This window comes from Triticum urartu, chromosome 7 (assembly GCF_003073215.2).
Source record: "Triticum urartu cultivar G1812 chromosome 7, Tu2.1, whole genome shotgun sequence".
NCBI lineage: Eukaryota > Viridiplantae > Streptophyta > Magnoliopsida > Poales > Poaceae > Triticum > Triticum urartu.
Window position 1 is genome coordinate 402,818,565 of NC_053028.1, and position 6,953 is coordinate 402,825,517.

Consider the following 6,953-nt stretch of genomic DNA (forward strand, 5'->3'; position numbering starts at 1 on the left):
CACCCAAAAATTCAAAGATCGTCGAAGCATCGAGATCATGGCGGAGGCGCGACCCTAGCATCTCCTACGGGTATCATTCCAGCATCGAGAGGATAAGGGAGGGAAGCGGGTATACCTCCTTACCCCTAGGGAGAAAAACGTGGCCGGCGATGGAGGGAGGCGTCGGCAGCGGGTCAACGAACTTGGCGCGATCTTCTATTCGAGATGCAAAGGAAGAAGGGGACGTCGTGGGAAAGAGTTCTCGACCACAGGATCCAGCGTCAGGACGGAACCAGGGCGCGTTCACGATCGCTTGGACGAAGGGAGGGAGGGCCGCGGAGAGGTTAGGCCAGTGAGGTCGTGACCGAACCGGCCATGCGTGGACGGTGGTGGAAGCGACGTGTTGTGTGTCCCCTTACCTGTGGCGGCGGTGCGGAGAGAGGAGGAGAGGAAGGAAACCCTAGGGCGTGGTTGGGGGTCTTATAGAAGGGGGAGAAGACGGCGCGACCTCGGCGTCCGTGAAGCTCACGGCGAGCGCGAGCGCTCTGTCTCTGGAACAGAGACGGCGACGCAACGGGGCAGGTGGCCGTGAACAGAGTTGGGCCAGGTGGGCTGCTGCTGGAGCTGCTGCTAGGCTTGGTTGGCTGCGGGTGATGGAAAAGGCCCAAGTGGTGCACTGGGAGGGCTTTCCCTTTTCTTCTTAATTCTGTAAATTTGAAATTCGCAGCTGAAGAAAAGGAAAAGGCCAGGGAGGTGGGAGATGAATTTGGCAGATATAAGATATCCTCATGCTCCAGGAATTATTCTCTATTGGATAAAATTCCATTTGGACATTTTTAGAGGTAGAAAAATAATTCAAGTTTGAATTAAATTCAAACTTGAGCATTTTTGAACACAACCGAAACACTTCCAAAAGACCTGAAAATTGCAGTAGGTGGTCTTGGCATTATTTAAGAACTATTAGGGAAAGTCGAAACATTTCCCGCCACAGGAAAAATATCACAAGAGAAATAGATGGAATAAGAGAAAGGAGAAGTAAAGGATCATGCAATAGTTCATGGGTGGAGAAGAAGATGAAGAGAAGGAGTTGCAATGCACATGATGCTCATGGCAACCACATGAATGATCAAATGCAATATGACAAGAGGTAGACATGGGCCAATGCCAATATTAACCAATGGATGAACATGATGCAAGAAGCAAAAATAAATAGAGCAAGACAAATGAAAACACACAGAGGTCACGAAAATATGGACGTCTACTGGAGCATCGGATCCGGGGCATCACACCTCCCCTTGCTCCTTTATATACGGGGGTAGGGGCACCCTAGGACACACAAGTTGATTGTTCCAAGCCGTGTGCGGTGCCCCCCTCCACCATAAACCACCTCGATCATATCGTAGCGGTGCTTAGGAGAAGCCCTGCGTCGGTAGCAACATCATCACCGTCATCACGCCGCCGTGCTGACAGAACTCTCCCGTGAAGCTCTGCTGGATCGGAGTTTGTGGGGCGTCAGCGAGCTGAACGTGTGCTGAACTCGGAGGTGCCATGCGTTCGGTGCTTGGATCGGTCGGATCGTGAAGACGTACGACTACATCAACTGCGTTCTCATAACGCTTCCGCTTACGGTCTATGAGGGTACGTAGACGATACTCTCCCCTCTTGTTGCTATGCATCACCATGATATTGCGTGTGCGTAGCAAATTTTTTGAAATTACTACATTCCCTAACATCAGGAACCACTTTATCCTGAGGGACACTCTAAAAGAATTGAACTAGATTCACACAGATCTAACACGAGTGCACCCAGTTCGTCTAAAAACAAAAAGAAAAAGAAAAATGATAGGACTTCATATGCCTCTAGTGAACCTGAAATAGAGAAACCTCCTGATAATGATAATGAAATTTCTATCTCTGATGCTGAAACTCAATCTGGCAATGAACACTCACCTACTGATAATGAAAAAGATTAATGATGAGGTTCATGAAGACTCTCAACCAACCAATGATAAAGAACCAGATAATGATGTTGAGATAGAACCACCTGTTGATCTTGATAACCCACAAACTAAAAATAAAAGATATGACAAAAGAGACTTTGTTGGCTAGAAACACAGTAAAGAAAGAGAACCGTGGGTTCAAAAACCTATGCCTTTTCCACCCAAGTCAACTAAAAAGAATGATGATGAAGAATTTGAACGCTTTGCTGAAATGCTGAGGCCAGTCTTTTTGCGTACTCGCTTGACTGATATCCTTGAAAATGCCTCCTTATGCAAAGTATATGAAAGACATCATCACAAATAAGAGAAAAATACCGGAAGCTGAAATCTCCACTATGCTTGCTAATTACACTTTTAAAGATGGAGTACCTAAAAAACTTGGAGATCGGGAATACCAACTATACCTTGCTCTATCAAAAAGAATTATGTGAAAACTGCTTTGTGTGATTTAGGAGCTGGTGTTAGTGTTATGCCTTTCTCTTTATATAAAAGACTTGACTTGAATAAACTCACACCTACTGAAATATCTTTGCAAATGGCTGACAAATCAACTGCCATACCTATCGGTATCTGTGAGGATGTGCCCGTTGTTGTTGCTAATGTTACTATTTTGACTGACTTTGTTATACTTGAGATGCCCGAGGACGACAACATGTCGATTATCCTTGGTAGACCCTTCTTGAATACTGCAGGGGCTGTTATTGATTGCAATAAAAGCAAGGTCACTTTTCATATCAATGGTAATGAGCATACGGTGCACTTTCCGAAGAAACAATTCCAAGTGAATGGTATTAATGTTATTGAAAAATCTCCGACAATCACTATTGGAAGTTTTCAAATACCTCTACCTACTATCAAAAAGAAATATGAAATGCTTATTGTTGGGGAAATGCATATCCCCATTGAGGTAACTTAGTGATTTACGAAAGTTCTTCGGTTTCATGCTAATCGAAAGTGGTTGTTAATAAGACTTGATCAACCTTATTAATGGATCATTTTTGAACGGTATGAAGTTGATGAATTTAGTAAGCACTACTTTCTGTCCCTACTTTTTATTCTCTGTTTTTATTAGTTAAATAAAATAAAATGCCATGTTTTGTCTGTTTTCTGAATTTCCCGTGCAATAAAAAATGACCCAAAAATAAAAGTTCTCAGAATGCCCTGAAAATTTAATACGATTTTTTCTGAATATTTGAGAATTTTTGGTGCAATAAACATCAGAGGGAGGTGCACCAGGTGGGCACAACCCACCTGGGCGCGCCAGCACCCCAGGCGCGCCCTGGTGGGTTGTGGTCCCCACGTGGGCCCCCTCACTTATCTCTTACCCACATCATCACTTACCTCCAAAAAAATCTCCATTGCTCTCTCTCCCGTGTTCTTGAGCTCAAACCCGCGGATTTCGATCTCTTTGCTCGAAGCTCCGTTTCTGAAACTGTTTCGGGGGATTGTTGCTTGGTATGTGACTCCACTTTGTCCAATTAGTTTTTGTTTTAGTGGTTTATATTTTGAATAATTAGCTACTCTTGGTGCTGCTGTAGATGTGCTTGCATGTTGAATTCTTAGTGTTCTAAGTAGTTTGAATGCTTGCTATGGCCTCTATGTATCCCTATGAGTAGTTGCTATCAATCTTTACAAAGTTTTGTTGACAAATTTTTGTCACCCAAAATTTTTATTTTCAGAAAATTGTACGCGGACATGATGAACCTATTTGGAAGGAGTTCTTCGAGGAGACGATCCTCGGGGGCATCTTCTAGTGATAGTTCTGCTCGTCGTTCTTATGTTGAACCAAGTGAAAGTTCAACACGAAGTGTCGCTACCAAAACATGCTTATGGCCTTGCGATGAGTATATGATGCGAGTGGGCATTAAGGAGGAATTTGAGCAATATATTGACAATGTCGGTCTCGGTCCCTACCTCTCAGATAAGTGTGAACAACACCAACTTCTCACTAAATCATTTGCCAAAGGATTCAAATATTTTCCGCGTGAGTCTAGGGTGTCGTTTATGCTTTATGATAATCCATTTACTATTCCACTAGAAAATTTTGCTTACCATTGCAAACTTCCTTTTTGGGGTTCACTTGATGAGCCATCAACGGCTGAGTTTGAGTCTTTCTTGACTAGCCTTTATTACGGTGAAAATAGGGGAGTGAGACAAGGAAGAATAAAGAGCATTCACTTTCCCACAATTCAGTACTTTGCATTATTTAATGGGAAATGCATAGTAGGCAAGCAAGACTGTAGCATACTTTGTGCGACAGACTTGAGCCTCATTCACACTGCTCTCACTGGTGAAAGGAATTATAACCTTGGAGCGATTGTTGCACGTAGACTTCAGCATAATGCTAACAGTGGCTAGTTCTATGGTGGAATTTACGCCACGCGTTTAGCATGAGGGCTGGGCATTTCACCTTTGCCCTTTGATCCTATCCTACCCATGCAGTATTTAGATTTTGACACCTTAAAAGAGCATAAGATTCTCAAGGGAAAGGTTGATAGCTTCACTTATAATCTTTTGTGTAACCAAACATCTGTTGTGGACACATATTTGCCTGCGCCTGCTCTTTTTGACTATAACAGTAAGGGAAGATATTTTGTTCTTGAGAGCGACGCCCGAGCTCATAACGCAGCAGTGGTGGCGGCACGGCGTGCTGAGGCATCCGCACCAAGAGCCTCTGTGAGCTACCACGCCGACTACTACCGTCCAGGCTACTGACCGATTACCAACTTAGGCCAAAAGCCTAAGCTTGGGGGAGTACGTGTTTCTCACCGACATTATATTCATGTCTACATATCATTCTATTTGTCGGTGTTCACACTTTTTCATTGTATCATCCATGCTTAGATTTATTTTCTTGCTTTCTTCTTGTGTGTTTGAAAAACTTTAGAAAAACCAAAAAAATTAGTTGCTAGTTTACTTTCTATGCATGCTTAGTAGTTGTAGTATTAAAAAGAAAACCAAAAATATTTCCTTGTTCTTCTTTTGCTTGTTGGGAGCTTTCCCTGTAAATAGTTTTTCTCGTTTTTGCTTTTCCCTTTTATTTGCTTGTTCAAGAAAACCAAAAACTCCAAAAATATTTCAGTGTGTTTCTCTGAATTTCTTTTTTTTATTCGAGTTGTACCGAGGAGAAGACCACGATGAAAATGTTGAGTGGCTCTCATATGAATAATTGTTGAACTAATAAAGAGCCCATTTTACCTTGTCTTCTCCTGTTGAATAAAATGTTTTGCAGATTCCAGCTTAGTCCATGGCACTCTTGCACTATTATTATTTTCATATCATTCGGTCGTGCAAGTGAAAGGCAATAATGACGACGATGAACTGGCCGTGGCAAAGAGAAACTGGTATGAACTCGACTTGTTCTGTTTGTGTAAATATGTTTAACCTAGTATCCATGATTCAGCCCATTATGATTAAACATGTTTGCAATGACAATTAGAGATTATAGTTTCTCATGCCATGCATAAGTAGCTGGGAGTTGATAATGATTTATCTTGGATATCAACATAGCGTTAAATGATTGTGATGTAGTATGATGATATGGTATCCTCCTCTGAATGTTCAAGTGGCTTGACTTGGTACATGTTCATGCATGTAGTTGAATCAAAACCAACATAGCCTCTATGATATTTATGTTCATGGTGTTCATATCCTACTCATGCTAGTGTCCAATGTTACTTATGCATAATGCATGGTTATGATCGTTGTTGCTCTCTAGCTGGCCGCTTCTCAATCTAATTGCTAGCCTTCCGCCTGTACTAAGTGGGAAACTCTGCTTGTACATCAAAAACCTTGAACCCAAAGTTATTCCAGATGAGTCCACCATACCTACCTATATACGGTATTACCCTGCCGTCCTAAGTAAATTTGCATGTGCCACCTCTAAAAACTTCTAAAAATTATCCTTTTGTGTGCCTGGATCGTTCATGGAACGACAGGAGGTGGTCGGTATCTTCCATGCTAAGCGGGTTATTCTCAGGTCGAGTGTTTATTCACTCGCCATCGCACGAGAAAAGGGCGGTAATAGGGATGCCCAGTCCCAAACTGCAAAATACAAAAAGAGTTAATCGCTCGAATAATCAAACAAAAACTCCCAATGGAGTCAAAACCTTTACTTTTATCGCTTGGGAACCGCCACTAGCCTGTTTAGCATGGAGATATTGATAACTGATAGTCGTGAAGTAAATGAGAAGGGTGCATGTCTCAAAATATCATTTATCTCTGTTTTAAAAACTTGAGCTCTGGCACCTCTGCAAATCACTGCTTCCCTCTGCGAAGGGACTATCTATTTACTTTTATGTTGTGTCATCACCTTCTAAAACAAAGCGCCAGAAACTGAGAGCACACTCTGTCATGATTTATGCATTGTGTGTAGCTAATGTTGGGTGCATCATGACTGGATCTTTTCTACCATGAATTACAATGTTTAGTCGATGCTTGAACTTTGGAGGTGCTCTGCATTTATGTTTTGCGGTCTCAGAAAGGGCTAGCGAGATACCACTATTGTCATATTATATCATGGTTGTTTTGACAACGTGTTGCCATTTGAGATATCTTATTATTGCTCGCTAGCTGATTATGTCATTGATATGAGTCATTAAATAATCTTTAAGAGTTATTGTCGACATGGTTAGTTATAATGTTGGCTGAAAACCTGGTGTGTTTAAGCTTATTTATGCAAACAAGAGCAAAAGAGTTCGTAAAAGTTTTTCTTTCTCACTTTCAGTTTATCAACTGAATTGCTTGAGGACAAGCAAAGGTTTAAGCTTGGGGGAGTTGATACGTCTCCAACGTATCTACTTTTCTCACGCTTTTCCTCTTGTTTTGGACTCTAATTTGCATGATTTGAATGAAACTAACCCCGGACTGACGCTTGTTTTCAGCAGAACTACCATGGTGTTGTTTTTGTGCAGAAATAAAAGTTCTCGGAATGGAATGAAACTTTGCGAGGATTTTTTATATAATAAATGAGAA